Below are 21,736 nucleotides of genomic sequence, written 5' to 3'. Positions count from 1 at the left end.
AGAAGAGCTATTACGATACAAGCACCGTGACATGTCTTATGAGCTTGATGACTTTGTCTATCTCAAGGTGTCGCCTATGAAGGGTATGCAGCGTTTTGGCATCAAAGGCAAGCTTGCGCCTCGTTTCATTGGTCTGTTCAGAGTGGTTGGCAAGAGAGGAGACCTTGCGTACCAGCTCGAGCTTCGATCAACCTTTGAAAATGTCCATGATGTGTTCCATGTTTCTCAGCTTCGGAGGTGTTTCAAGACCCCCGAGCGCACTGTGCATCTTCAAGACATCGACCTTCAGCCTGACCTTTCTTATCGTGAGAATCCAGTTGCGGTTCTCGAGGCGACTGAGCGCAAGACCCGTAACAAGTCTGTCAAATTTCTCAAAGTGCAGTGGTCACACCATTCCGATAAATAGGCTACGTGGGAACACGAGGACCACCTCCGTTCCGAATTTCCCGATTTCTTTCAGTCTTAGATCTCGAGGTCGAGATCTTCTTTGTAATGTGGGAGAGTTTGAAGTGCCCCAAGTGTAAAGCCTTCCCTTTTTGTAACCTTCCATGTGGGACCACCTTGACATGTTATGAGAGAGTCCTATTGCTTGTATCATTTGATGTGTTGGCTCATCATTATTTCCTTCCCTTGCATTCATGCATAACATAACATTTCATGCCATGTCTTGTGATGTTGCATTGTGGTCTTGTGAATTCATGTGTGATGCTCATGAGATGTTGGGGTGAGTAGAAGTGATGTGGTGGTTGTTTACTTCAAAACCCTTTTCTAATTCAAAAACCCCTTTTTTCTCTCTTTTAATCTCAAGTGCAATTTCAACTTGTTCCTAACCTCGATTTAAAATGTTCATGGTTTAGGAAATATTGTGGGCATAATAGTGTGCTAGATTGGTGTTTTGTTTTGGGTGCTAAAGGTGCATGAATAAACACAAAACAGCCACTAACATGTTGTTTTGTATTTATTTTATATGCCCCAAAAATCCTTTTAGTATTTTATTTAATTAGCTTATTATTTTTCAGGCCCAGGAACATTTTTTGCTTTTATTTTATCTTCTTTGGTTTTCTCTGTGGCCTTTTCCTTTACTCTGTGATTTTTATTTAATAGGAATTAGCAGGGAGTGGCCTTTTTTAAGTAACGCTCTAGTGGGCTTCCTCCCAACACAAAGGCCCATCTCTCCACTGTAGCGCGCGCTAGCCCAGCTCCACGCCCCTCTCTCCCATCCTGACGACGTCTCCTTCCTCTGCACCTTTCCGTCAGCCATCAGAGAGCTCACGTTGATGCCGTGAGGGCACTAACGTCGAGCGGACCCTATTTATCTCGGCGTCCGTGCCTCCCCGAAGCTAGGGTTCCCTCCTCTCCTTCAGAAACCGCCGCCACCTCTCTTGTTTCTCCTTCCCATCTCTCTTCTTCTCCCCTGGTAAGTTCTCTGGAGTTCAGGTCGCGGAGAGAGAGAGAGAGAAGTAGAGCCCCGTCGACCACCGTGCGTACATCCCCTCCGGCGCCGGCGAGCATGTCCGGGAGCTCGGGGGTAGCCTCCGCGTTCCATTCCCGACCTCGGTGAGGCCAGGGAACCTCTACGTCGACGGCCTGTTCCTCGCCTACGCCTCGGCCACGGTGAACTTCCTCCTCCCCGTCGACCTGCAGCAGGGAGCGCCTTCGTCGCCGATCTTCTTCCTCTCCATCGCCCTCTCCTCCGATCGGGTCCTCTCCTTCCTACCCCAAGGTGAGGATCATCGCCCCCCTGACTTCTTCCCTTGGTGCGGGCTAGATCGCCGTGGTGCTCACGTGCTTCTCTGTCGAGCAGAGTAGTTGCAGGTGCTTCGCTGCAGTGGGCTGATCTGTGTGTGCACCGCCCCTTTTTGGGTTTTATTTACCCTGTTCATTAGTAATAGTAGCAGCAGAAGTATAAACTGCTATGTTCCCCTCTGTTCTGTCGAAACCATGATAGTAGCAGGGTGGAGCTGCCTGTGTGGTGACTCCAGGAGGCCCTGGGTTCGAATCCCATGCATGCCTCTTTTATTTTTGCTTTCTATCCTATTTGTTTCCCTTGCTATAATTTGCTACTTCTTGTGCCTAAACAATAGGCATAAAGAAAAGAGCATTTATTTTTTGTTCCTTCCTGCAGATGCACTAGTGTGTGTGTGCTCTAGTGTGTTGGTTGTGTGTGTATGTGAGCACTTGGTGAACTGTATGTGTGGTGATGGTGCTAGCTTAGTGCATGCTTGTAGTTGCACTAGTGTGTGCATATGTGAGGTAATATACATGTGTTTGAGCTTGTAGATTGTGGTGTGTATATGTGATTTCCACTCATACATGGGCTTGGCTCATGTGGCACCATATAGTTGTTCATATGTATCTGTAGTTGTTGGTGCTTCCATGATGTGTGGCTTACTAGATGCCTTGCAATTTTGTGTGTTATTCAAGAACATGTGTAGTGGGTTTTGTGGAGTTGATGTGTTTATGAGGATCAGCCCCACCTTTGCAAATCACTCTTGCGCCTTCACATTTCCATATGTGAGAGGGCATAGTGACTATTGAGTGTGTGATCTACTAGGTAGATGTGCTTGTGGGTTGATGTGCTATGACACATACATGGGGTCAAAACCCTCATTTCACTATTGTCATTGTGCACATGAACTAGTATCTATGTAGGAGTTGATCTAGGGAATAGCACATGAAATGTTGCACTATTCAATTTGTAGGAATCTATGTAGTTTTCCTTCCTAGTTTGTAGCCACTTGCTCTAAACAAGTGTATGCATATTATATATGATTTTGTGGTAGAATCTCCCAAGGAATCTATTGGTGAACTCAGTTTTCCCATTGGAACATTTTCTGGAGATGACATATTTTCATTTTCTTCTATGTTTGGAGCTTGGTTCCATGAGTTGTGGTGAGCCTTTGAGATTGTTTCTTGGTTGTGCTAGTAGAGGGTGACCCCCTCTACCTCTTGTTGGTTTCATCTCATGATTAGGATTCCATATGTGTAAGTTATGCCCACTCAAAGTAGGCATGTGGCTGAAATTTCAGATTAGTGAAAATCTGAGATTTTCACTAAGTTTGAGAATCTGGTTATATTTTCTTCTCCTATAGATGAGGTTGTGCTGGTCATTGTGTTGTGATCTAGACCTAGCTTTCAACTATAAAGTTGGACCTGATATGTTTTTCTAGCTCCCTGTAAAATTTCATATCATTTGGAGCCCTGTAGGTATTGTTTTGGCTGCTGTCAAAAAGGCTTCAGAGCAAAGACAGAAAGTTAGGTGCAGGATTTTTTCACTAAGTCCCTGTGATCTGATGGTTTTGGGCAAGTTTGCAGCCTTATAACTTTGTGTTTAATTCCTTTTTTTCTGATTCTTGCTTGTGCTGGTAGTATTCTTGGCTAGCTATAGCCACATATATTATTTGTCATAGTTGGGTGGTTGTAGGTGCTTTGCATGTAGCTCACAAAAGTGCTATGATGCAGTTTATGGCAGATTATGTAGTTTTGCGATTTTGAAGTTGGTGAGTGCTTAGTTGATGTTGTGGTGTTCTTCCTTGATCCAACCCATTCATGTTGGGTTGTTATATGTCTTGGCAACCTGGAAATACCAGATTTGTGCCATTTGAGTGTGTGGTGATGATTTTGACACGTAGGGCTTCATATCTTGTTTCGTTGATTCCCGTTGATCCGTAGCTCCGATTGTAATGTTCATTATATGGTTTAGCATTGTTTTCACGAGACGCATCTGATCATGTCATTCTCATGCATGTAAAAATAGGTTAGCATGCAGTTCTGTCCAGGAACTTGTTTTAGCTCCTTAAGCTTGTGTTAGTGATAGAAATAGTGATGCATGCTCATTTTCCTCTCATGCGTCATGTACTTGTTGCATCTTGAGGTGCTGTTGTTCATTAGATGTTATTCCTATGTTGGGTAGCACCGGGATCGAACAACGAGTACGTGGATTCGGGAGAGTACGTGCAGGACGAACAAGAACCATTCCAAGCTGAGGATATCACAGGCAAGATGATTTGACCTTGATTCCATCTCTAGACTTATTATGCTAGATTACGTTTCCTTCTCATATGATCGCTGCCTACCACTGAAATATTTGCCTCTTGATATGCCATGAACCCAAACACTGATCCCTTCCTAGCAAACTTGAATGGCTAAGTAGGCTTTGCTCAGCTACTAATGTTAGCATTGCTAGATGCAGGTGCTTTGTCTCATGTGACAACATGAGCTTGATATCATTATCTTAAATTTTGTTATTTATTTAATGCACCTATATACTTGGTAAATAACAGAAGGCCTAGCCTTTTGTCGGGTGCTTTGTTTCGTTATTGCTGCCTTAGTTACCGGCTACCCGTGTTTCATTCCATATTGATCGCTCCTAACACGTTCGGGGTTGTTATGGGGACCCCCTCGATAAATCGCTAGTGCTAAGGCTTGTCCGCCAGGACCCAACATTGGTGTTAATTTGCTAATCACTTAATGCTAAGGCTTGTCCGACAGGACCCAACATTGGTGTTAATTTGCTAATCACTTAATAATAATCTGCATAGGGCATGATCACCCCGAGGATCTTTAATCAACAACCCGGGCCAGTGCTCCTCATGAGTGTTGGTCCAAACTGGTCTGCCTGCGGGGCCACCACAAGGAAAACTTGAGTTTTGGTACCTGTAGCTAGTTCCATCCGGCGTGTCGTGAGACTGAGATACGCGGCTCTTTATCGGGGTCGTCGACACGTCGGGAGGTCCTGCTAGTCTTGTCTTACCTTAGCGATATATCTTGCGTATAGGAATCCCGGTGAAGCTTTGGTTCTCCCCAGAGTTGAGGTTTTTCCTCTAAGGAATTCGACGAGATCACGAGATTCGTGATAGAGGATTACTTTGCGGCCTGTGTACGTTTGTGATGGACTAGTTGGAGCACCCCTTCAGGGTTTAATCTTTCGGAAAGCCGTGCCCGCGGTTATGTGGCAACTTGGAATATTTTGTTAACATCCGGTATTAGATAACTTAAACAAAAGCTAAAAGAATTGCCAACTGTGTGCGTAACCGTGACTGTCCCCTCGAAGATCTCTCTTCGATCGGGAACACGGTGGGGTTATGAATGACGTAGGTAGGTGTTCAGGATCACTTAGTGATCAAGTATTCACGACCGCTAGTATAGACCACTTTCATAAATGTTCTACGTAAGTTAGCCACCAAATCAAGCTTAGGATGCTGCAACCTCAAACACTTCACCTTATCCTACCTAATAACTTGACTAGTTCTGGCACCAAGGTCTTAGATTGTTGAGTCCCCGTGGCTCACGGATTCCTTCAAAATACCAACAGGTTCAGGTACCCCAGAGACAGATGATCCCGACGGCACGCAGCCGGCGTGGCAGTACGATGAGGAGATAGACCGCCTGTACGTGAACTATTTAGAAGATTGAGGCGTGGTCGTGATCGTGGGCCTGCTGGCAGGGTAACATAGCCCTTCTATGTTTTGTAGTCCGTAGCGGAACTACTTTGGTTGTATGCGTGATGTACTCTGATATATATTTATGAGAAGGAAATTGAACCCCTGATTGTCTATCTTTATTATTATGTATGTGTTGTGTTACCTATTTGTGAGACGCTTAGATGCGCTCCTTTCCAATTCGGGGCCTCGATCCCCAGATCGGAAAGGACCGCATATTGGTCGTTACAACGAGTCTCGCCCAAGCTTGTGGGAGACTCTCTTCTTGGAGTTGAGCAAAGTTGTATATTTCCTGCAAGGCAGCTTGCTTCTTATGGACAGGGAAATATTTCTCACAGAAGTAATAGACCATATCCTGGGGACTACTCACACATCCAGGAGCAAGAGAGGTGAACCAGGCTTTAGCGTCATCCTTTAAAGAGAAAGGAAACAACTTAAGGATGTAGTAGTGGCGGATCTTCTCCTCACTAGTGAAAAGGGTGGCTATATCGTGTAGTTTTGTAAGATGGGCTACGACCGTCTCAGACTCATAACCGTGGAAAGGATCAGATTCGACTAGAGAGATTATCTCAGGATCGACAAAGAATTCATAATCCTTATCGGTGATAAAGATAGGTGAAGTGGCAAACTTTGGGTCGTATTTCATCCTACCTTTCCGAGATTTTTCCTTCCACTTGAGAAGTAATTTCTCAGCGTCATAGGCATCCTTACACGCAAGAAAATCCTCAGCTATCTCTCCCTCCATAACATAACCCTCAGGTATATCAGGCAATTCATATCTAGGAGAGCTAGATCTAGCAGGAGCAAAAGCAGGTTCTATCTCAATAGTATCGGCAGTTTCAGAAGCATCACGAGCATTGTCAGTAACTCTAGCAATATGAGCATCAAGGAGTACCCCTAGTGGAACATCAGGCAAAGTTGTATCTCTAGCAGTATCAAGCATAGCATCATCAGGCATAATAGCATCTCTAGCATCATCAGGCAAAGCAATATCAGGCATAGCATCTCTAGCAGTATCAGGCATAGCATCTCTAGTAGTATCAGGCATAGCATCTCTAGCAGTATCAGGCAAAGCAGTATCAGGCATAGCATCTCTAGCAGTATCAGGCAAAGCAGTATCAGGCATAGCATCATAAGCATCATCAAGCACAGGCGACATATCAAGATTTCTAGCAGGAGGTGATGTCGCAAACTTACTTATAACTGAAGGTGAATTAAGTGCAGAGCTAGATGGCAGTTCCTTACCTCCCCTCGTAGTTGAGGGCAAGACTTTGGTTTTCGGATCCTTCAGATTCTTCATAGTGATCAGCGGATATAAATCCCAAGTAACTCAGAGAATATAGCAATACCTCCCCGGCAACGGCGCCAGAAAAATGTTATTTGGCAATCTTTGGCAATGGCTAGACGACTGCTATTCTTGATTGCTCAACAATTAGAAATTGTCTTGCAATAACCCACCAGCGCGTGGGATCGAGGCAGTTTTCGAGGGTAGAGTATTCAACCCAAATTTTTGATTCGCCAATAGGAAGTGAGAGGATATTCTCAAGTATTAGCAGATGAATGTGTCTGATTCAACCACACCTGAAAGATTAATATATGCAAGCAAAGTATCAACAACAAAGTGGTATGATAACAACGGTGTCAGAAAGGATCTGTTGACGGCAGACTATTCCTAATTGTCGTATCAATGGCGCCAGAAGTTGCCCTTTGACGGAAATTGTCTTTTCCCGTCAACGTCAAGCGAATCAGAATTGTAGCTGGTAGCAGCAGTGTAACGAGTAGCAGCAGTGGCAAGGAACATCGGTAGTGACATCAGTAGCAAGTAGAAACAGTAGCAAGTAACAGCAGTAGCAAGTAGCAAAGTAGCAAGTAACAGCAGAGCAAGTAACAACAGCATCAACAGTAGTAACAGCAGCAGAGCAAAACAAGTACAGTGGGACAAACTCATAGGCAATGGGTCGGTGATTTGTTTGGATGATATTCATCATGCAACAGTTATAACACGGAGAGATATGTGGCTAGCTCTCGTTCATCGATGTGATGTAGGCATGCATTCCGTGTGTCATCATACGTGCTTAGGGAAAAGAACTTGCATGACATCTATTGTCCATCCCTCCCGTGGCAGCGGGGTCCAAAAGGAAACTACGGGATATTAAGGTTCTCCTTTTAATAAAGAACCGGACCAACGCATTAGCACTTGGTGAACACATGAACTCCTCAAACTATGGTCATCACCGGGAGTGGTTCCGGTTATTGTCACTCCGGGATTGCCGGGTCATAACACATAGTAGGTAACTACAACTTGCAAGATCGGATCGAAAACACACATATATTGGTGACAACATAATAATTTCAGATCTGAAATCATGGCACTCGGGCCCTAGTGACAAGCATTAAGCATGGCAAAGTAGTAGCAACATCAATCTTAGAACATAGTGGATACTAGGGATCAATCCCCGTCAAAACTAACTCGATTACATGATAGATCTCCTCCTAATCATTACCGCCCAACGAGCCTACGAATAGATTATTCACGAACGATGAAGAGCTTCATGGAATTGGAGAGGGAAGAAGGTTAATGATGACGATGGCGATGATTTCCCCTCTCCGGAGCCCAAAACGGACTCCAGATCTGCCCTCCAGATGAAGAACAGGATGTTTCGGCGCCCCCGTATCGCAAACGCAATGAAATCTTCTGTCTTAATTTTTTCTGGGACGAAAGTGAATTTATAGAGCTGAGATTGGGGGCGGTAGAGCCACGTGGGCCCCACAAGCTTGCTAGCCGCCACAAGGGGGGTGGCGGCTACAGGGCTTGTGGCCCACTGGCCCATCCCCTCCGGTGGATCTTTGCGCAGGTATTTTTCATATTTTCCAGAAATATTCTCCATAAATTTTCACGACGTTCTAAGAACTTTCATTTCTGCACAAAAACAACACCAAGGCAATTCTGCTGAAAACAGCGTCAGTCCAGGTTAGTTCCATTCAAATCATGCAAATTAGAGTCCAAAACAAGGCCAAAGAGTTTGGAAAAGTAGATACGATGGAGACGTATCAACAAGCCAGCCAGCTAATTCCCAAAATCACATCATAACACCCGAGTGGTAGAACCTTGTGGTCGGTGGTAAATTTGACCCCTTGAAAACGCCATTCACATGTTGGTATCTCCTGATCACGGCGAAGGATTCCTCCATTAGCCACCCGCACAGAATAAGGCTGACACGCTTGCTGTACCCCTTGCCAATGGTGAGCCAAAGACGAAATGATGAAACTGCGAGATGATCCAGAGTCCACCAGCATCAGAACCTCCCGCTGCTGCACTCGGCCGTGTAGCCACATAGTTGTTGGTGATTCAGCACCTTCGAGTGCTTCATTGAAGACAACACAACAATCATCTTCACTTGGAACAGTCTCCACCTGTTTAGTCTCAGCAGAGCAAGTTTGCAGCATCTCGACCAACTCCTCGACCACATGCAGTTGCATAGTTGGCGCACATCAATGGTCGCGGCTCCACCGTTCGCCGTAAGTGAAGCAAAGACCCTTGGCGCAGCGATATGCAAGGGGAGACACCAGTTTTTCGTTGTTGGCAGCGGGCTTGATGGTGCCGTGGGTGCAGCGATCGTCTTCGCACTTTTTCACAGGCCCCGCACCGGTCTTGGGTGGTGGCAATGGTAGCGGCAAAGCCGTATGCAGCGGTGCCAAGCCATTCACCGAAAGGGAGGGTGGAAAGGAGTGCCGCCTGTCATCCCGTCGAAATGTGTCCACCACTTCTTCCTCAAACATGGGAGATCCGCAACAGTATCCAAGGTTTGGGGTCGGTGTAAAACAACGGTAGCATGAATATCCCGCTGTAAACCCTCCATGAATTGTGTGACAAAGAAAGCGGGGTCCCAAGAGGGATGATGTGCAAGAAGGTGGTTTATGGTTTGTATAAACTGCTCAGCATATTCACCTGCGTTGCGTGTTTGACGCAATCGGTTGAATTGCCTAAGTAAATTTTGAAACTCCTCTCACCCGAACTGGGCACATATAGTAGTAGAAAAATCTTCCCAATCTTGGTAGTGTAAATGGGCTTGGGACGACTGAAGCCATGTGAGGGCTCCATCCATGAAGTACATAGCGACAGCAAAGACTTAGTATCTGCAGCAAAGTTTTAGTAGCAAAGTAGTATGATAGTAACGGTAGCGGCAGTAACAGTAGCAGTAGTGATTTGTATAGAAAGTGTGACAGCAGTAGTGGTAAAGTAACTTAGCAAGGACCAGTATAGGAAAATCTCGTAGGCATTGGATCGGTGATGGATAATTATGTCAGATGGCATTCATCATGTAACAGTTATAACATAGGGTGATATGTAACTAGCTCCAGTTCGTCAATGTAATGTAGGCATGTATTCCGTATTTAGTCATACGTGCTTATGGAAAAGAACTTGCATGACATCTTTTGTCCTACCCTCCCGTGGCAGCGGGGTCCTAATGGAAACTAAGGGATATTAAGGTCTCCTTTTAGTATAGAACCGGAACAAAGCATTAGCACATAGTGAATACATGGGATCCTCATACTATGGTCATTTCCGTGAGTGGTTCCGGCTGTTGTCACTCCGAGGTTGTCGGGTCATAACACATAATAAGTGACTACAACTTGCAAGATAGGATCAAGAACACACATATATTGATGAAAACATAATAGGTTCAGATCTGAAATCATGGCACTCGGGCCCTAGTGACAAGCATTAAGCATAGCAAAGTAGTAGCAACATCAATCGTAGAACATAGTGGATACTAGGGATCAAACCCCATCAAAACTAACTTGATTACATGATAGATCTCATCCAACCCATTACCGTCCAGCAAGCCTACGATAAGATTACTCACGAACGATGGAGAGCATCATGGAATTGGCGATGGAGGATGGTTGATGATGACGACGACGTCAATTTCCCCTCTCTGGAGCCCAGAACGGACTCGAGATCTGCCCTCCCGAGGAAGAACAGGCGGTGGCGGCGGCTCCGTATCGTGAAACGTGATGCACTCTTCTCTCCTATTTTTTCTGGGCGAGAGAGGTTATATGGAGTTGGAGATGAAGTCGGGGGAGCCACGTGGGCCCCACAAGCCTGCTAGGCGCACCCTAGGGGGCGCGCCTGCAGGGCTCGTGGCCCACTGGCAGCGTATCTTCAGTTGATTCTTTCTCTTATATTTTTTATATATTCCATAAAAAATCCTCATAAGTTTCCAGGTCATTCCGAGAACTTTTATTTCTACACAAAAACAACACCATGGCAGTTCTGGTGAAAACAGCGTCAGTCCAGGTTAGTTTCATTCAAATCATGCAAATTAGAGTCCAAGACAAGGCCAAAAGAGTTCCGAAAAGTAGATACGTTGGAGATGTATCAACTCCCCCAAGCTTAAAGCCTTGCTTGTCCTCAAGCAATTCAGTTGATAAAATGAAAGAGACAAAAGAAAAACTTTTACGAACTCTGTTTGATCTTGTTGTTGTAATTATGTCTAACTCATATTCAGATTTTTAGCAAGATCATAAGCTAACCACATAAGGAATGACCTTTAGGTCTCATGGTATACTCATATCAATGGCGTAATTAACTAGCGAGCAATAATACTATGTTTCAAACGTCAACACTTCAATCAAAATAATCATGATACAATATGAATAAATGGTATCTCGCTAGCCCTTTCTGATGCTGCAAAACATAAATGCACAACACCTTCAAAGACCAAAGGCCGACTGGAAATTGTAATTCATGGCAAGGAAGATCCAGTCATAGTCATACTCAATATCAATTAATAGCAAAGCATATAAATGACGGAGGTGCTCTCTAACTGGTGCTTTTTAATAAGAAGAGGATGACTCAACAGAAACGTAAATAGATAGGCCCTTCGCAGACGGAAGCATTGATTTGCAGAAGTGCCACACCTCAAGCTTTTTAAAACAGAGATAAATAATTTTGGGTGGCATGCTTTCATTGTCAACGCGATGACCAAGAGTTTTCACCATATTATAGGCGATTCCCAAACAGAATAGTGAAGTTTTGACTGCCCCACCACCGATCAATCACACTCCAGGACTAGCCGAATCCTCGGGTGTCGTCCATACCAACAACAATCGAGGGGGAGTTTTGTTTGCAATTATATTTCTGATTTGATTTGAGCATGGAACTGGGCATTCCAATTACCGGCCCCTTTCTCGTGAGTGATAGTGAATAAACATGTATCGAGGATAACACGCCTAGCATGGAAGATACTGACCGCCCCTTCTCACCACATGAGCGGTTCGGGCATACAAAACAGATTATTATTTGAAGATTTAGAGAGTGGCACATGCAAATTTACTTGGAACGGCAGGTAGATACCGCATATAGGTAGGTATGGTGCACTCATATGGAACAACTTTAGGTTTATGGAAGTGGATGCACAAGCAGTATTCCCGCTTAGTACATGTGAAGACTAGCAAAAGACTAGGAAGCGACCAACTAGAGAGTGACAACAGTCATCAATATGCATTGAAATTAACCAATGTTGAGTGCAAGCATGAGTAGGATATAAATCACCATAAACATGAATATCGTGGAGGCTATGTTGATTTTGTTTCAACTACATGCCTGAACATGTGCCAAGTCAAGCCACTTGAATCATTCAAAGGAGGATACCATCCTATCATACTACATCATAATCATCTTGAAATTCATGTTGGCATCCAAGACAAACAATTATAAGCTCCTAGCTAATTAAGCATGGCATCAGAAACTATGATCTCTAAGTTGTCATTGCAAACATGTTTCTCTCATAACAATGCTGAATTAGGAACGATGAGCTAGTCATATTTACATATACAAAATAGGTCGAGTTCATACCAGCTTTTCCAGGCTCAGTCACTTCATCATATATCGTCATTATTGCCTTTTACTTGCACGACTGAATGATGTGAATAATAATAAGAGTGTTCGTGCATTGGACTAAGCTGGAATCTACAAGAAAATTTAGAGGAGAAGACAAAGTAATATGGCTCTTTGACGGATAAACAATAATGCATATGAGAGCCACTAATCATTTTAACCATGGTCTTCTACGTCGACCCAAAGAAAAAGAAAACTATTTACACGGGAAAGCTCCCAACAATCAAAAGAAAAACGGGAAATCTTTTTGGGTTTTATTTTTAATTACCACTAAGCATGCTGGAAGGTAAACTTACAACTAAATTTTTTTTGGTTTTCTCATTTTTAAACAAACACACGAGAAGAATGCAATAAAAAGAAATAAACTAGCATGCATGACACAATGGAAGAGTGTGAACACCGACTATCAAAGTGAATGTGTGAGCATGAATATAAAGTCGGTGAGAGACACGTACTCCCCCAAGCTTAGGCTTTTGGCCTAAGTTGGTCTAGTTCCATGGCTGGTCCGGGCGATATCCAAAATCATAATGGGGGTTGTACTGGGACGCAGCAGCTACCGCCTGAATAGTTGCCTCACGGAGGCAAGAAGCCTTCACCTCCCTCTCATACTCCTCTGCCTCTCCTCTGGTTATGTAATATCTCCGTTTTCCCTGAAAGTCAAAGAAGGCAGGAGCAGGAAGGGTAATATGGAAAACACTTTGTCGGTTAAATATTAACCGGTATAGGAGGGATTCATTATCCCTCTCAAGGAACTGATAACGTATCATAGCGGCGCGATCAAGGAAAGTTGTGTGGAGCAGGGGATCTCCTGTGCGGATGGGTATTCCAAGAGGATTTGCTATGCAAGTGGCATAGATCCCACCGAAGAAATCCCCTTCATTAGCATTATTATTTAGCCTCCTAGAAATTATAGCTCCCATGTTGGAACTTCTATTACCCGTTACTACGCTCTTAAGAATACTAAGGTCAGGTGCGTAGAGGTGACTATGGTCATGCTTGCCGTTAATGCATCTACCTATGAAGAGGGCAAAATAATGTAAGGCAGGAAAATGAATGCTCCCCATGGTAGCCTGCGTAATATCTCTAGTTTCTCCAACAGTTATACTAGAAATAAAATCTCTAACCGAAGACTTAGGAGGGTCACTGGGACTACCCCAATCAGGTATCTTGCATAATCTATTAAAATCCTCTAAATCCATAGTATACGATTTGTCATAAAGATCAAACAGTATGGATGTGTCACGGCCAACTGAAAATTTGAATCTACGAACAAAAGAGGCAGTGAGTGTAGTATACTGTTCACATTTATTGGAGATGAATTCTTTGAGCCCGACGTTGCGAACAAAGGTATCAAACTCGTCGTTGAAACCTGCATCAATCATGAATTCATCGAAAGGCCATTCACATGGTTGCACCGCTGCGTTCCTCAGCTGATAAGGATCGGGCTCCCGAATCGCGAGACGGGGACCCCTTTTGCTTGAGGAACCACCATGATAGTTCTTCCAGGACATCTTCCTTTTTCTGAAATAAAAGTGAACAAAGTTTAACAAAACTCATAGCAACTACTCCTACAAGTGCCTAGAGGCCATATCATGCATCAAAACTACTTGGGACCAACTAAAATTAACATGCAAAGCTCAAGAACAGGGTCACCAAGGCAGCAATAATATGCAATGAATAAAGCACTTGAATAAAAACTAATTGGACCAATGGAGGGGTCACATACCAAGGAACAATTCCCCAAAACAGTTTGGTGATTGGGGCTTTGCACAAGGAGATCGAAAAATGCAGCAAAATGAGCAAGAACACAGGTTTGAGCTGTGGAATGATTTTTTCTGGAGGTAGACGAAGAAGATGGGTGCTGGAATAAGTGGAGGGGGGCCACGTGGGACCCACGAGCCTGCCAGGCGTGCCTAGGGGGGTGGGCGTGCCTCCTGGGCTTGTGGCCCACTGGTGCATCCCCCTGACTAGTTATCTATCTCAGAAATTCTTAAATATTCCAGAAAAAATCATACTTGAATTTCAGGGCATTTGGAGAACTTTTATTTTCAGGTCATTTTTTATTGAACGGATAATGCAGAAAATAGGAAAATAATGCTATATTTATTATTTTTCTACTAAATAACAGAAATTAAAAGTTGGGAACACAAGGTTGTGGCTTCTAGATTCATCCATCTCATGGTCATCAAAAGAAATCCGTCAATGAGGTTGATCAAGTCTCCTTGACAAACTTTTTTCGAATCACATAAAACCAGAGAATTTTTGAATAATCACTAGGTTACCTCAACGGGGGTGTGCATATCCTCAATAACAAGTATATCATATTTCATCTTGACAGTAGGTATAGGGAATTCAAAGCTTCCAATAATAATTGATGAAGATTTTTCAATGGCATTAATGCAATGAACTCGATATTGTTTCTTCGGAAAGTGCATCGTGTGCGCATTACCATTAACATGGAAAGTGACATTGCCTTTGTTGCAATCAATAACAGCCCCTGTAGTGTTTAAAAAGGGTCTTCCAAGGATGACCACCATGGCATCATCCTCGGGAATATCAAGAATAATAAAGTTCGTCAAGATAGTAATGTTCACAACCACAACAGGCACATCCTCGCAAATGCCGATAGGTAAAGCACTTGATTTGTCAGCCATTTGCAAAGAAACTTCAGTAGGTGTCAACTTATTCAATTCAAGTTTATGATATAAAGAGAGAGGCATAACACTAACACCGGCTCCAACATCACATAAAGCAGTTCTAACATAATTTCCTTTAATGGAGCAAGGTATAGTGGGCACTCTGGGATCACCTAGTTTCTTAGGAGTCCCACCCTTAAAAGTGCAATTAGCAAGCATGGTGGAAATCTCAACATCAGGTATCTTTCTTTTATTAGTCACAATATCTTTCATGTACTTAGCATAAGGAGACATTTTAAGCATATCAGTCAAACGCATTTGCAAAAAAATAGGTCTAATCATTTCAACAAAGCGCTCAAAATCCTCATCATCCTTTTTGTTGGATGGTTTGGGAGGAAAGGGCATGGGTTTCTGAACCCATGGTTCTCTTTCTTTACCATGCTTCCTAGCAATAAAATCATTCTTATCATATCTCTTGTTCTTAGGTTGTGGCTTATCAAGATCAACAGCAGGTTCAATCTCCACATCATTATCATTACTAGGTTGAGCATCAACATGAACACCATTACCGATATTATCACTAGGCTCATGTTCATCACCAGATTGTGTTTCGACATCAGAAATAGAAACATCATTTGGATTCTCAGGTGTAACAACAACAGGTTTACTAGCATGCAAGTTCCTAGCATCTTTCTTTTTCTTCCTATTACGAGGATGACTAGGTGCATCAATATTAACTCCTTGAAAATATTTTTCAATTCTCTTAGGATGGCCCTCGGGATACAAAGGTTCGTGAGTCATTCTACCAGCTCTAGAAACAACTCTAACAGAATTATCATTCAATTCATTAAGCAAGTCATTTTGAGCCTTAAGTACTTGTTCTACTTGAGTAGTGACCATAGAAGCATATTTACCAATAAGCTTAAGATAATTAACATTTCTATCCACACAAGCACTTATATGATTAATCATACGAGCATTTTGTTTCAGTTGTCTGCTAACATAATCATTAAAACTTTATTGTTTGGCAACAAAGTTATCAAATTCATCTAAGCATAAGCTAGCAGGTTTATCATAAGGAATATCACTCTCATTGAATCTACGAAGAGAATTTACCTCTACTACCTGTGTCGGGTTATCAAGACCATGTATTTCTTCAATAGGTGGTAGATTCTTAACATCTTCAGATTTAATACCTTTCTCTTGCATAGATTTCTTGCCTTCTTGCATATCTTCAGCACTGAGGAATAGAATACCTCTTTTGTTCGGAGTTGGCTTCGGAGGTGGTTCAGGAATAGTCCAAGCATTATCATTGCTCAAGATATTATTCAATAGAATTTCAGCTTGTTCCACAGTTCGTTCCCCGAAAACACAACCAGCACAACTATCTAGGTGGTCCCTAGAAGCATCGGTTAGTCCATTATAAAACATATCAAGTATTTCATTTTTCTTAAGAGGGTGATTATGCAAAGCATTAAGTAACTGGACAAGCCTCCCCCAAGCTTGTGGGAGACTCTCTTCTTCAATTTTCACAAAGTTATATATATCCTGCAAGGCAGCTTGTTTCTTGTGGGCAGGAAAATATTTCTGAGAGAAGTAGTATATCATATCCTGGGTACTACGCACACAACCAGGAGCAAGAGAAGTAAACCAAGTTTTAGCATCACCCTTTAGTGAGAAAGCAAACAACTTAAGGATATAGTAATAGCGAATTTTTTCCTCATTAGTGAATAGGGTGGCTATATCATTCAGTTTAGTAAGATGTGCTACAACAGTTTCAGATTCATAACCATGAAAAGGATCAGATTCAACCAAAGTGATTAAATCAGGATCAACAGAGAATTCATAATCCTTATCAGTAACAAAGATGGGTGAAGTAGTAAACTTAGGATCATATTTCATTCTAGCATTCAGAGAATTTTCTTTCCACTTGTGTAATAAATTCTCAAGATCATAGCTATCCTTACAAGCAAGAAAGTCTTCAGCTACCTCTACCTCCATAACATAACCCTTAGGTATATTAGGCAATTCATATCTAGGAGTGCTAGGTCTAACAGGTGTCACAGCAGGTTCAACTTCGATAATTTCATCAGTTTGAGAAGTATCATCCGATTCAGCAGTAACTCTAGCAATTTGTGCATCAAGAAATTCACCCAGTGGCATATCGTTATCAAGAAAAGCATCATCATAAGCATTATGGATAGCAGAAGTAGCATCATCAAGCAGAGGCAACATATCAAAATTACTAGTAGGTGGTGGTGTCGCAAATTTACTCATAACAAAAGGTGAATCAAGTGCAGAGCTAGATGGCAGTTCCTTACCTGTCCTCGTAGTTGAGGGCAAGACTTTAGTTTTTGGATCTCTCGTATTCCTCATAGTGATCAACAGATGTAAATCCCAAGTGACTCAGAGAATAGAGCTATGCTCCCCGGAAACGGCGCCAGAAAAAGGTCTTGATAACCCACAAGTATAGGGGATCGCAACAGTTTTCGAGGATAGAGTATTCAACCCTAATTTATTGATTCGACACAAGGGGAGCCAAAAAATACTCTCAAGTATTAGCAGTTGAGTTGTCAATTCAACCACACCTGAAAGACTAAGTATCTGCAGCAAAGTTTTAGTAGCAAAGTAGTATGATAGTAACGGTAGCAGCGGTAACAGTAGCAGTAGTGATTTGTATAGCAAGTATGCCAGCAGTAGCGGTAAAGTAACTTAGCAAGGACCAGTATAGGAAAACCTCGTAGGCATTGGATCGGTGATGGATAATTATGTTGGATGGCATTCATCATGTAATAGTTATAACATAGGGTGATATGTAACTATCTCCAGTTCGTCAATGTAATGTAGGCATGTATTCCGTATTTAATCATATGTGCTTATGGAAAAGAACTTGCATGACATCTTTTGTCCTACCCTCCCGTGGTAGCGGGGTCCTAATGGAAACTAAGGGATATTAAGATCTCATTTTAATAGAGAACCGGAACAAAGCATTACCACATAGTGAATACATGGGATCCTCATACTATGGTCATCTCCGGGAGTGGTTCCGGCTATTGTCACTCCGGGGTTGTCGGGTCATAACACATAGTAGGTGACTACAACTTGCAAGATAGGATCAAGAACACACATATATTGATGAAAACATAATAGGTTCAGATCTGAAATCATGGCACTCGGGCCCTAGTGACAAGCAGTAAGCATAGCAAAGTAGTAGCAATATCAATCTTAGAACATAGTGGATACTAGGGATCAAACCCCATCAAAACTAACTCGATTACATGATAGATCTCATCCAACCCATCACCGTCCAGCAAGCCTACGATAAGATTACTCACGAACGATGGAGAGCATCATGGAATTGGCGATGGAGGATGGTTTATGATGACGACGACTACGATTTCCCCTCTCCGGAGCCCAGAACAGACTCCAGATCTGCCCTCCTAAGGAAGAACAGGCGGTGGCGGCGGCTCCGTATCGTGAAATGTGATGAACTCTTCTCTCCTATTTTTTTGGGCGAGAGAGGTTATATGGAGTTGGAGATGAAGTCGGGGGAGCCACGTGGGCCCCACGAGCCTGCTAGGCGCGCCCTAGGGGGCGCATGCAGGCTCGTGGCCCACTAGCAGCGTATCTTCAGTTGATTCTTTCTCTGATATTTTTTATATATTCCATAAAAAATCCTCGTAAGTTTCCAGGTCATTACGAGAACTTTTATTTCTGCACAAAAACAACCATGGCAGTTCTCCTGAAAACAGCGTCAGTCCGGGTTAGTTTCATTCAAATCATGCAAATTAGAGTCCAAGACAAGGGCAAAAGAGTTTGGAAAAGTAGATACGTTGGAGACGTATCACGGATCAGCGGCGTCGTCTCCTTGTCCTTGGTCAGCCCCGGATCCGGGCCCAAGGCGGACGTTGCGCGAGGTGCATGGATGCTTTGGCGCAGCTCCTTGACCTCAGCGCGAAGATCGTCCAGCGAGCGCTCGATTGTCGGCCTCCACCCTTGGATCTCGAGGATGGTGTGGTGGATCTCACTGATCTGGGCGGACATGGCATTGATCGCCACCGTCAGATCAGCCAACGCCTTGTTGGTCTCCTCCATGGCGCTCACCTTCCCCTTTCGGGTCTGGATGATAGAGGGGAAACGGCCGGCCAGATTTGTGGTGGAAGAAGAAAAAAATTGGTGGATCGGAGTAACTCGCAGCGAATTTGGTGGTAGTTTGGGAGGATTGAAAGGCTCTGAATACCAATTGTTAGGATCCCAGTAGATAAATCACTCTCAATCACACATTCATACAAGCTTCGGCCGGATTTGAGGTTCAGAGAGAGAGGAAGGGGATTCGAGAGAGAGAGAGCTACCGCTACCGATAACTTCTTCCACACCTCGCGCAGTAGGGGAACGAGTTCATTTTAACCTAACGTCGAGTGTCCTAGTATTGGTCTGCGTACTTTTTGTTGGGCTTCGTTAGGCGTCGAGGCTGCTCCGGGCCATTACCATCGGTGGCCGCTGAGGGCGAGGCCTTCGCTATAGGTGGGCCATGGGGAGCAGAGGGCATAACACTTAGTGAGGCCAAAGACATGGTTGAGGAAATGGCCATGAAACCGGATGCCTTAATCTTGGGAGCTCTAATGTCTGGTTGTAGGTTTCACAAGAAACTGGAGTTGGCTTAGTTTGTTATAAGAACTGAATTGAATTGGAGCCAGACAAAAGTCGTGTTTATGTACTTTTAGCTAACATATATTCTGTCTCTGGTAGTCATGCTCTTGCAAGGGAAATTAGTCACCTAATGCGTGAGAAAGGAGTTGAGAAGACACCTGGATATAGCAATGTGGTAATTAAAGGGTTATCCACCAGTTCATTGCTGGAGATAGGTCTCATCCTCGCATAAAAGATATTTTCACAAAGTGGTATGAGATAGATAGTAGGCTAAGGCTGGAGGAGAGTTATGTGCCTGATAAGAAAGAAGTTCTGCTTGACTGAAAAAGAAGAAGAGAAAGAAGTTTTGCTTAATACTGAAGAATAAGAGGTGGAAGTTGCACTCAACCAGCATAGTGAGAAGCTGGCAAACGATTTTGCTTTGACGAGTACAAGTGATTATAGGCCCAATCAGATTGTCAAGAACCTCGGAGTCTGCCAAGATTGTCATCATGTCACCAAACTTATATTTGAAGAGTTTTTTTTGGAAAAGGAGGATATAACCCGGGCCTATGCATCTGGACGATACATGCAGCCATTTTATTAATTATTCACAATAACCTTATAAAGTAATACATTAGTAAGTCGAAAGCCACGATCTTAGCAACACTTTGTCGCTAATCCTATCCCCTTGATGAAGGGGTGTCGAATGTCCGGACATAATACCAAACAGACATCACACCAAAGCCTAAAATCTAAAGCCAGATGCCCTAGCCCAGCTTCAGAATCGGGACTAGATCACACCGGTCTGGCGTAGTCTCATTGGTCGTCGTCGTCGTCTTCCGCCGATCCATCCCGAGAGTCGGTACTAACGCACCGACCTTGCCAAGCCTAATGTCGATGCCACCATGACGTCAGCCAACTTCACCATCCTGCATGTATCCATCTACACGCGCTCGTCGTTGAAACTCCACGGCATCGTGCCGCCGGAATCCATCATCAGCCGTGCGGTAGATGTAACACAGCTCCTCCTCTTGTCCCCTCCAACCAGCTCCTGTTCCAAAATGATGCCGTTGGGAGGGAGAACGACACCGTACGCGCCGTCATCGTCCTATCCAGTAGACCCAAATTTGCGGTTTCCATCGAAACATCTCGATCGTGTTTGACGCAACTTGCAACGGCGATGCCTCAACACGGGAATGACGTCGGAAACACCGTCATCGTCCGCTCGGACCGAAGTCGACACAATTTTCACCGGAAGTAGCGCAACCAAGATCACGCCGCTAACTGGATTCGAGCTCACCCTCGCTATGTAGACGTATGGTGTCGTCAGAAAGCCGGTTGGGGGGCCTCTGGCCGCCCCACCCCGTCCCTATTACGCACCGTTGGCCGACAAAAGTCGAAACACGATGGATCTGGCCAAGACGCTAGATCCATGGCCACTGCGCCGTCATAGCATAGCGGAGGATCCCACCGAAGCGCCTCACCAGCCATGAGTCCACCGCCTCCCGCCACACAACGGACACCGCTATGGCTGTCGCGCAAGGATCCCACACGAGGCGCCCAAGCTGCCTCATGGGAGATCCGGCGCAACCCTCCTACCCTAGCCCTTCTGGCGTCGAGCGCCGCCACCACCGCGGCCAATGTCGACGGAAGCGGCGGCAGGGATCTGTCACGCGGGAGAACCGACGACGTGGAGGATTTGGTCCCCCTGGCGTCGGCTTGGGTGGCGGCGTGAGGAGGTCGGGAGGAAGGGAGGGATGAAACTTATATCCAAAGTATTGGGAGGGACATTATTGTTAGAGATCGAACACGTGTCCATTTGTTTAAAGATCACACTTGTTCGTGCAAGGACGAAGTAGCTAACAAATTTGTGTATTAAGAGCATCTACAAACGGATATAGCAAATATAACTCCGTAAACACCAACGGATGCGTCCGGTCAGTGACCGAACGTGCTCCTTATTTTTCTGTCCATGCAGACACACTCCTCGTTTTCTTTCTCATATGTCCGATCACTTGCTCGTGATTGGTGATGAGGAAGAGAGAGAAAGAAAAGAATGAATAAATAAAAATAAAAGGTGGTCCGGGATGGGGTTGCGTCCTACGTGACGGACTCTCAGGGCG

At 44.0% G+C, this 21,736-nt stretch overlaps 1 pseudogene; it reads left to right on the top strand.

Moving 5' to 3' along the window:
- LOC123400529 overlaps nucleotides 1-21,492 on the top strand; it is a 68,400-nt pseudogene extending 46,908 nt beyond the window's left edge.
- Nucleotides 21,493-21,736: the final 244 nt, after the last annotated feature.

The sequence above is a fragment of the Hordeum vulgare genome, chromosome 1H (genome assembly GCF_904849725.1).
Source record: "Hordeum vulgare subsp. vulgare chromosome 1H, MorexV3_pseudomolecules_assembly, whole genome shotgun sequence".
Lineage (NCBI taxonomy): Eukaryota > Viridiplantae > Streptophyta > Magnoliopsida > Poales > Poaceae > Hordeum > Hordeum vulgare.
This window is presented reverse-complemented; position numbering and strand designations above follow the sequence as displayed.